We start from the raw sequence: 12008 nt of genomic DNA, 5'->3' as shown, positions 1-12008 counted from the left end.
TATATTACCTAATTTGATTCATTCTTTAGATATACTTTAATGAAGAAATAGCCATGCACACGGTGAACCAATCACAGGAGGCAGCTATATTCAGCTACCAATCAGCATCTTCTAAGCATATTTAGATATGCTTTTCAGCAAAGAATATCCAGAGAATGAAGCTAATTAGATAAGAAAAGTACATTAGAAAGTTGATTATAATTGTATGCTTCTAAATCATGAAAGATAAAACATTGGGTTTCATGTCCCTTTAAGGATCAGATTAATGCTATAACGTTTACACGCATTCACAATTACTTTGCGATTACATCAGTATCTAGGCTATAGGTTAGGTGTGCATTTAAACTGAAAACAAACGCTAAAACATTCAGATTGAACAGACATATCACAAACACGGTTTAGAAAATGCGGAAATCGTATTGATTGTTAGATTTCAAAGTGGATTAATGATTCTGCATTTGTAATTGTATCGTAAGCTAAGTCATTTAAAGCTTGATTTGGAAATATGCTAATATATACATTTCTTTATTTTTCAAATATACAGAGTCTGGGGAGGAGGCAGCACAGCAAATACAGCCTCCTCCTTCTCCCCGGGATGAGAGTGGTGGGGAGGAATTTCCACCTCGGAGGGAAGAGGCCCCCCGTGACGAAGAGGGCACGGAAGCAGATGAAGAGGCCCCAGAAGCAGAGGAGGAGGCCGCGGAACCAGAGGCCCCTCAAGGACCCGCACCCCGCCGTGCACGGGCACCCCGCCAAGCACAACAAGAGGAAATAGCGGAGGTGCGGGTTCTACTAGACTACATTGACCAGATGCGTAACTCCCGGATACAAAATATAGAAGGCCGAACTAGAATTCTTGAAGGACAAAACAAAATAATTGAAGGCCAAAACCAAATAATAAACATACTTACTCGAATAGAAGAAGGGCAAAACAGAACCTTTAATCTACACCAAGAGATGTTTAATTTTTTCCGGGAGGCGCATGCTGGTCTGCCTCCTGGTCCGCCTCCTGCTGCTGGGCCTCCTGCTGCTGGGCCATCTTCTCCTGCCGGGCCATCTTCTCCTGCCGGGCCATCTTCTCCTGCCGGGCCATCTCCTCCTGCCGGGCCATCTCCTCCTGCCGGGCCATCTCCTCCTGCCGGGCCATCTCCTCCTGCCGGGCCATCTCCTCCTGCCGGGCCATCTCCTCCTCCTCACCTTGGTCGTCCCAGTACTCTTCCTTCCACTCTTCCCACAACATATCCAATGAGAACTCGTCGGAGTCGGCAGTTGACCCTCCCAGAGCCTCAGCCCCGTTGGAAGAGGGGAAGTATTTGTTTTCATGTTTAATGTTATTTTTATTTAATGTGTAATGGATAGGTATGTAATGATGTGGTTTTCATACACTTGTGGACCACACTCTGTATATAATCTACTTCTATGGGACTGGGTCCATGGAGGCAGATTGTTTGCAGAGTGTGGGTTATAAGTGTGTGAAAACCACATCACATACCTATCCTTGTTCATGATATTGATTGGTTTCTGTGATGTGATGTCCAAACTGTTTCCCGAATCGCAAACAAAATTACCATTACAATTATCCATGATGGCATATTACTGTTTGAATGCCAATAACACAGCTTAAAGGGACAGTCAAAAAATGATTGATTACAAAGAAAACACTGTATTACGCATTATCAAGTTGGAAACAACAAAACATGGAGAAATACGTGTGACTTATGTGCTTACCCTTGTATCTATGACTATGAAAAATGGCAACTTATTTGTTGTTCTGACATAACAACATTTTAGACATCAATGATCAATACATGGTAAATAATATGCTGTATGAGCACAAGGTTTTAGATATACAAATGCTATCCAAATGCCCTCTAGTGGTCAAATTGCATAATGATTACATGCACTCTTCAAGCTCTAAGAAATGAGCACACGAACCTCATAGGTTTAGCTAGCAAATTAAAATAAACACAGACAAATGATTAATTGGTGAGAAACCTTTGATATCATTGAAATTACAAAAATTACTTTTATAATAATGCAAAACATGATTTGTTTTCTAAACTGTCCCTTTAACAAAATTACATATGCTAACATATATTTGCAGATTGTTGGTATATCTACATGTACTTGTTCAAACAATAAATATTGAAAACAGATTTATATTCACGTGTTAAATAAAGTCTATTTTCTTAAAGAGACATTATTGTGTTAATTTTTTTTTTATAAAGACATTTGTTTTAACAATGAATATGGTTTAAAGTCCTTTTAGGAGTGGGGGGTGAAAATATGCTAACAATAATATATTTGGAGATTAACCAATGTGGAACTCATACATGATACAAAAATAAACATTTGCATTAAAGGGACAGTATACTATATTTTTAACAGAACTGTATATAATAGACACTACTAGAAACAACAAGATTAACATATACTGATATCAATATTACAAAGCTTTAAACACTTTCAAAGAAAATCGGGTTAGCTCTCTTGAAAATATAGATGAACCCCCATTACAACCGTAAAACAAGACAATACCCCATCATTAACATATGAAAAGACCCTTTACACAAACAGGAGAAAGCTGGAGATGGTACTCACATGAAACTTAGAGGCTTGGCGAGGAGTCTGAAAATTACTTACATTTTATTTGAACAGAAGCAAAATGAAACGTGTATTTGTTAAACAATGGACTAACTAGAGATAAAATATTTTGATTTATAATGTGAGTGTCTAATGAACCTTTAATAAAATATACGACGAAATTACATTTAGAAGAAGTCGGCATCATATATTTAGCATATGATAAAGATAAATGCATATTGATTACTTTATTCTAACACAATAGCGCATATTTATGAATTGGATATCTTTAACATTAAACACAACAGTCATTTTTCAGAAAAAGGAACATATTGTTGACAAACATATTAAACAACATGGACTATAGAGATTTGCACTTGCCTCGAAATATCATATGCATGAAAACATTTTGCTTTCGTTCGTTTATTCAACCAGACATCCAGCAAAAGAGAATGTGGTGGTCTTTATCAGCTATGGGTCAACAATGTAACATGATGCAAACATATTCGCAATGTTTTTAAACTTGTCTTCTCATTCACAAACGTGTTTAACGTGCACAAACAAATATTGCGGCACTACGTAATACTATCAGACGTTTTTTTACCTTTGCATGTGACGTCTTAATTAACATGGCGCTTCCTTGATCACGTAAGAACGCAATCCAATAAAAGGCACATTCTTGATCACGTAAGAACGCAAACAAAAAAAAGGCGCATCCTTGATCGCGTAAAAAAGCCATCCAATAAAAGGTGCATCCTTGATCGCGTAAAAACGTCAGTCAATACAAGGAATCATTGGACAGCCTGGCAGGTGACGTCTTAAGCAACATGGCGCATCCGCGATCGCTGAAAAAACGCAGCCAATACAAGGACTCAGTTGACAGCTTGGCATATCACTAAGAAACGTATTTATATTTTTGTAACTAGTATGTGTCTAGATTGCTATCTAGGAATGTCACGAAATCATGAATCATCTTTTCGGACTTGACTGTCCCTTTAACTATAGCTATGGTGTATATCTTTAACATTTAAAATATACACATGAGAAATACATATGCCATTGATGTTTTAAGATATGTTTAGATTGTTTGGGAATAACAATAATGACACATGTATTGATCAAACGTGTCATTTATTCAAGTTGAAATATGGTCAGACTACCTATAGCCATATATGGGAGGAGAAGTATTTTTTAACAATATTTTGAAAAACATATTCCTCATCTAAAATATGCGCATTACACACAGAGATTGATTTGGTTACACTTTTACAATAAGATAGAATAGAAAATGAAATACATGTGCTGTCAACATTACAATAAGATTGTTTATTAATAAGATTATATGTCCTTGTTCATGTAAAAAGGACAAAAACGCTTTAGAAATGGAAATACATTCATTAACAATTGTGCTCACCATCACTTAAAGGGACATGATTTTTATTTTTAAAAAGAGGATACACAGAGACAATACTATTTCAATAAAATGAACACTTTACAGGGATTATATAATTGTATCAATCCTCAGATCATTTGTTAAAGGTGCATCAATTCATGCAGAGTTTATAAATACACACATGGATGTGAAATTTGAAATATACATTTATAACAATCTATATATACATATATAAAATAATTACTATGCTAATCATAATCATGCAATGATAAAGCTTTTATAAAAAAATATAAAGACAAAAATAAAAATAACATTGGAGATGTTAATCTTAAAGTCATTTACAATTGTATTACATATATGATTCAGGAAACACCATTATTTTTTGGTAGGTTCCTTTAAGGATCAACAAGATAAACTAGAGATTTCAAGCAATGACATGAATAAGGAGGACAAAGAATCGTGCAATGACATGTCTTTTATTAGTATATCAGAAAACATCAACAACGTTTATAAATAATCTGGTAAAGATCAGGAAAATTGGAGCCATATGACAAGGTAACAGAGTGCATCACAGTCCATGAAGAGAGTTGCCAAGGGCCAGCATAGCCCCATTGGAGACATATGACAAGGTAACAGAGTGCATCACAGTCCATGAAGAGACTTGCCAAGGGCCAGCATAGCCCCATTTGAGCCATATGACAAGGTAACAGTGCATCACAGTCCATGAAGAGACTTGCCAAGGGCCAGCATAGCCCCATTGGAGCCATATGACAAGGTAAAAGAGTGCAACAGGCACAACAATAAACAGAAAAAAAGGCCAAATGGCAACCATAAAAAAAACATCAACATGTGGACGGAGGATTCTTATCTGCGCCCTTGGAGCATCTCCAGATCCTCCACTTACTGGTCATCCTCTTCATCGTCCTGTGCATGTCCAGCTCCAGATTCAGGCCTTGAATTTAATTGCATGATCTGCCGCAGAGTCAAATGCTGAACCTGGAGCTGGGCCTGCATGGTGTCGTTCATCCCTCTCAGGACAGCTGCGTTCCTCAACACGGCCTGCTCTACACGTGCTATACCTTCTAGCATGAGCCATGTTGAGTCACAGCCTAAAATAAAGAAAAAATAAAATATTAACGATAATTACACAACAGAAGAAAAAATAAGCAAAGATACATTGTCATCATAAAGACAAATCATTCTTTACATCAATTTGTTGAAATTTATTATTTACACATTAAATTTGTTATTCAGACAGACCGAAATCATTAAAGGGACAGTTTACTCAAACATGTTATCCCCTTTAATTGGTTTTCGATGATCCACTTATACAGCTTGAGTGTATAAAATCTTGTTAAAGGATGAACTGACATGGATGTTTCCTGCTGAAGCTCCACATTTGACCTGGCATTGAGGGAGATTATCGCTGGTCCAGACATGTTTGGACTGACAGAACCAAGTGAGAAGTAAGGGGAGAGAATGGGGAACAAGATTTCATAATTTTTTATGCAGAAAGGAGCTGTTTTGACTGAGTTAGAGCCTTCTATCATGATGCACCCCTGCTGTTTTGCCTGTAAACCCCATACCAGCTATTCTTAACATCACAACTAACTGGACTATCTAATGATCAGAGCAGCCATCAGAGGGGCAGAAGAGCCAGCAGAGGTCATTTACAGGTAGACAGAGGGCATGAGAAACCCTAACTGATGTGTTAAAAGGCTTGGTGTTTGCTGCATTTAACACCTTAATAAGCACACTTACTGGGCCCCTGCATGACTGTATCAGAAACCCCATTTGAAGCACAGCATAGATAATCTCAGCAACAGGAGGAATCTACTTATAAACACAGAGACTGTCAGTTGATAGGGGATTATTACCTGAATTGTTTTTTGTTTTTTTTTGGGATAAAAAGCTGAAATAAAAGCCTTTAAAAACGGGCCCCTGCTGAATTGCCAGGGAAACCCTGTAGCTATTAAGGCCCTGCCTAAATTTACAGCCTCAGGCCCTTACAATCCTGTTTAGCTACAGGAGATCAAATATTGGTGTATAGAAACCCTAACTGATGTGCTAAAAGGCTTTGGTGTTTGCTGCATTTAACAACTTAATAAGCACACTTACTGGGCCCCTGTGTGACTGTATCAGAAACCCCATTTGAAGCACAGCATAGATAATCTCAGCAACAGGAAGAATCTGCTTATAAACACAGAGACTGTCATTTGATAGGGGATTATTACCTGAATCGTTTTTTTGTTTTTTTTTGTGTGTGTTTTTTTTGCATTCATCTCATTGCAATTTAAAGTCTGCAACATCATACTATATATATGCCCTGACTGAACTCCACACCTCTCTCTATAACCTGGTATAGCTACTGTTTATCTGCATCACACTATGGCATCCAGGAGAGTCCCCAGGGTGGACAAGGGTACAAAGCCACACGCTACTTCTAGTTCAAAGATGAACACATTCTTTAAAGCTATACACTCTCCAACTGTGGAGGAAGATGATAATTCACAAATGTCTCAAGAATAGCAACAGGATCCAATTCCTCCTGACAGAGAATCACCTATAACTAAAGCTGACCTTAAGGATCTCCCGACCAAAGCAGACCTCTCCTCTTTTTTTCAAAAGGTCAGCAAGATGATGAAAGAGGGTTTAACAGAAATAAAGAAAGAAGTTGCAGATCTGGGAGGCAGAGTGGCCTATTTGGAAGAATTAGAGGAAGAGACTACATCCAACATGGACCTAATCAACAGGAAAATGGAGACCCAGGAATCACAAATTGAATATCTCCAATCCAAGCTAGAAGACCTCGACAACAGGGGTAGGAGACAAAATCTACGCATTCGGGGTGTCTCTGAAAAAATCACGAGCGACACTCTCCCCTCACATCTACAAAACATCTTCAAACAACTATTGAATAATCAGCAGCTACCTGATGTAGCGATTGACAGGGCGCACAGAGCTTTAAGACCCAAGCCACGGGATGGAGAGCCTCCAAGGGATATAATCCTGAGGTTTCACAGATACACCGATAAAGAAGCAATATTAAATGCTACAAGAAAACAACAATCCTTCACTTTGGATGGTGACACGCTTCAATTTTATGCAGACCTCAGCCCTATCACCTTACAAAACCGCAAAGAAATAAGATTCCTCACGCTTCATCTGAGAGATCACGGTCTACCCTACAGATGGGGATTTCCCTTCAGTTTGAGAGTACTGAAGAACAACAAACTTGCAACATACAGGACACTAGAAGATCTGGACCACTTTTGCCAAACACTGGGCATACCAAAACCTACCCTCTCTTCATTGGAACCTTCGGATATTTCTGACTCACAAAGAAATTCAGCAGCGCCAAAACCTCAATGGACGAAAGCGGCAAAGAAAAGATCTAGAGATGACGCATCAAAACATCGGAAAGGGCCAGCAGATCTAGACCCGAGTTGAGGGATCTTTAGACTATCTATACAGTTCCTTTGGCAGTGAAGGCCTGGCCGGCCGATAAAGATACTTGAGACATTCCTGAGATTAGCCTTAAGCATGATTATTATCATGGTCTTACTTTGGTGCTATGTTTCATTTGCTCCTGAGATAGATTGTTTATGCTATGGTCTTCTCTCTCCCCTTTTCTCCCATTTAACACTGTTTCTCTCCTTCACAGGTGCCTTTCAACCTCGTTCGGTTGAACTAATTCCCCTATGAACCCCAATATTACTTGGGAAGGTTTTACAGGGAATTTTTGTTATGAAATGTTTTTTGTTTTCAGGTTTCTTGTTTGGTTGTATTGTTTATTGTTTTGTTGTTTATGCCGAAATAATGATACTTTTGTATTGCTTACTTCTGATCCAGGACTAAGAGATGTTTTTGTATACACGTATAAGAGAGTTACTTCCATCCACTATCTAACCACAGGCAGGGGTGGGCCGGACCAACACTTCAATGGTGCCATTTTCTTTGACACTGCGATGGCTGAGTATAGACACTACATGACTGGGCAACTCCTCCGACGTAAGGTAATGAGCTTTATCCCACAACACCGACGTAGGTACACAAATTAAGGAAATTAAACTAATCTCTCAAAACTGTAAGGGCTTAAATTCCCCAACTAAAAGATCCATAGCGCTTAATTGGGGGAGAAAAGAAAAAGCTAACATTATTTTTGTTCAAGAAACCCATTTTGTCACCAACAATGAACCTACATTCAAATCTAGAGACTTCCCCACTTCGTACCTTCACTCTAACACAGAGAAAAAGAATGGGGTGGGAATATTATTCAATAAAAATACACACTTCCAGCTGTTGGAGAAATTGGTGGATAGGGAAGGTCGCTATATAATACTAGTGGGTATGTTGTTTAATAGACCAATTACCATGGCTAACGTATATGCACCCAACACAGGACAAGCTCACTTTTTGACGACAGTGAGTAACAAACTGCTAGAGATCCAAAAAGGCACACTCCTGTTAGGGGGAGATCTAAATGTAGCATTGTTCCCGACTTTAGATTGTTCACAAGGCCGCAGTATCACTACGTCTAAAACTAGAAATCTAATTCTTAACACATTAAGGGGCCTCACCCTTTTGGACACCTGGCGCACACTTCACCCCACCGCACGCAACTATTCATTTTATTCTAATCCAGCCAAATCATACTCACGCATAGACTATTGGTTTATTAACCATAGTAATATGCCATTAGTTACAGACGCTGATATTTCTCCAATAACATGGTCTGACCACTCCTCAATATCGTTGACTCTGACCTGGCCCTCGGTACCAATACACCCGTTTCACTGGAGACTGGATGAGGCTATGCTACATGACCCACTAGTCGTACAACAAACCCAGCAAGCTTTGACAGAGTACTTTCAGCTAAACTGCAACTCCACGACGTACACTCCAATGACTTGGTTCGCACATAAGGCTGTTCTCAGGGGGTCGTTGCTGAAACAGAAAGCTATTAAAAAGCATTCTTCGCTAGCACAATACAAAACACTACTACAGAAAGTACAAACTGACGAAAATTCACATAAAAGTAATCCCCAGAGACAGGATCTTTTGCAGGCGCTAGCCACATCACGATCCCAGCTAAAAAACTACTTGCATAAGGAGGCATGCGTAAAGGCTTTATATCTTAGGAAGATATACTTTCATGGAGGTAACAAATCTGGTACCCTGCTCGCTAGGGCCTTAAAGCGCAAAACATTACACAACTACATTCTCAATATAACAGCAGACGACGGCACGGAAACGTCGGACTCAAATCTGATAGCTAAATCATTCATGACCTTCTATGGGAATCTTTACAATCTACCCTGTAATGAGCGGGTAACGCAAGCAGAATTTTTAGACACTTATATTCAAAGTGCAGATTTGAGTAAGATTCAAAGAGAGGACAAAGAGAGCTTAGACGAACCGATCAAACTACATGAAATACTGAAAGTTATTAATGACCTTCCATCACATAAAAGTCCTGGACCAGACGGGTTTTCAAACAAATATTACAAAACATATAAGGATATCTTAGCGCCACATCTATTAGATTTATATAGGTATATAGATAAGGAAGGACATATCCCCCCGGAATACTTAGAAGCCCAGATTTCAGTTATTCCCAAACCAGGTAAACCCCCCACGCATCCCGGTAATTACAGGCCCATCTCTTTATTGAACACTGATTTAAAAATCTTTACAAAAATACTGGCTAATAGGTTGAACCGAATACTCCCACAGATTATCCACTCTGATCAGGCTGGCTTTGTGCCTGGTTGAGAGGCCAGGGATAACACCATCAGATCACTTCAATTAATAGATCACGCTAAACATACAAACACGGATATGGTGGTTATTTCCACAGACGCTGAGAAAGCGTTTGATCGCCTAAACTGGGATTTTTTATTTGCTACACTTAGGGAGGTGGGTCTGGGGGAGGGTATGCTTCGTAGAATTCAGAGCCTTTATCATGCACCATCAGCAAAGGTTAGAGTAAATAATATGATGTCCGATCCCTTCATTATCCACAATGGCACAAGGCAGGGTTGTCCGCTTTCCCCTATCTTATTCATAATCAGCATGGAAGTCTTAGCACAGAAAATAAGAAATAATCCGCTGGTTTCCGGCATTAAAGTAGGCCCTTTAGATTGTAAACTCTCGCTATACGCAGACGATGTCCTGTTCACGTTATCATCACCCCAGACATCTGTCCCTGAGGTCCTGAAAGTTCTCAAACAATTTGGTGACTTTTCCAATTTCAGGATTAATGAACAAAAGTCAGAAATCTTAAATATCTCCCTCCCACCTCAAGAATTTCAGACCCTGTTACAGTCCTGCACTCTTAAACACCAACCACAAGCGATCAAATATTTGGGGATGTATCTTGCTCCAAACATGAAAGCCCTCCTGGAGCTTAACTTCACTAATCTACTTAATACTATATCGACAGATTTAAAGACTTGGAAGGACCGTCCCTTTTCATGGTGGGGTAGACTCCAAATTTTGAAAATGAATGTACTCCCTAGATTGCTGTACGCGATTCAAGCTGTCCCTATCACCCTACCACAGGGCCTCCTTACTCAGATACAACATGTTTTAGATTCCTTTGTTTGGGGTAGCATAAAACCCAGAGTTAAGAAGGCAACTATGTACAGGTCAGCCAGAGAGGGAGGGTTGGGTCTGCCTAGGATAGAAACCTATTATCATGCCACGGGCTTACAGAGAATCATAGAGTGGCACAGAAATAGGGACTCTAAGGCTTGGATTCCAATAGATTCATATATTCTTCACTCCCCCTCTCCGTGAGCTTTATGTTGGATAGCAGGGCAGAATCGACCCCCATGGTTGAAGGCATACCCACTTTTACACCATGTGTTCGAATTATGGGACACTTTGATAAAGAGATTCCCAGGAATATCAACACTCAGATCACCCATGTCCCCAATTTCCCCGAATGCTGAGCTATTAGGGGGGGTAATGTTTGACAGGAATAACCTGAATAATTGGGAGATGAGTTACACGGTTCCCCTATTTAATTTACTCAGTGAGGGCAAACTCAAAAACAGGTTAGACCTTACAGACATCCTAGGTGGAGTTTTTGTTAGGTGGCTAAAATATAACCAAGTTCACCATTTTCTCCATACCCACCCTCTCAAACAGTCACTTACAAGAAATCTCACACCCTTTGAACAGACATGCGCTATGACAAGTTCAGCACATCACACCTTATCATGGGCTAAGAGACTCCTAGTTAATGCACAGAGCTTGAAACTTCCTGATTATATAGAAAGCTGGCATAGGGAATTGAATAAGACTATCACAGAAGCAGAGTGGGTTAAAAATTTTAATAATACAAGAAAATCTTCATCCTCAGCTAGATTTTTAGAGACAAATTACAAACTCCTGACTAGGTGGTACTTGACACCTACCAGACTTAAATGCATTTTCCCTGCCTCGTCAGACCTTTGTTGGAGGGGTTGTGGGGAAAGGGGGACGATGACACACATATGGTGGGCATGTCCTAAATTGTCACCTTTTTGGCAGGGCATACAGAATATCCTAAAAGTCATAATGGGGCGGGGGGATTCCTATCAGCTAGACCCGACAACGGCCCTACTGAATCTGTTACCTAAATGTAAATGTAAATTAAGAACACGACTAATTCAGTTGGCATTGAATTCTGCTAGGTCCTTAGTCGCTAGGCTCTGGAAATCTCAAATCTCCCCGACCCTAAAGGACTGGCACTCTCACATGACAGATACCTTGAGAATGGAAGAATACGGTTTCTTTAAATCGAATAGGTTAGAATTCTTCCATGATTTAAAATTCATCTGGGATGAAATCCAAAATGATCTGAGAATAGAAGGGGGGAGCTTTACACAAGTTACAGGAGTGACCTAGGAGGAATGACAGGCCTAGTGTTATCTTAGAGAGGTATGGCTGATGTGGTCCCACCCCTGCCTGATACTCTAATAATGACCTCTTTAGCTTAGCACTTCTCTCAAAGGTTGATAGTTAAATACAAAGTTGAGGGATA

Source organism: Bombina bombina, chromosome 6 (assembly GCF_027579735.1).
Source record: "Bombina bombina isolate aBomBom1 chromosome 6, aBomBom1.pri, whole genome shotgun sequence".
NCBI lineage: Eukaryota > Metazoa > Chordata > Amphibia > Anura > Bombinatoridae > Bombina > Bombina bombina.
This window is presented reverse-complemented; position numbering follows the sequence as displayed.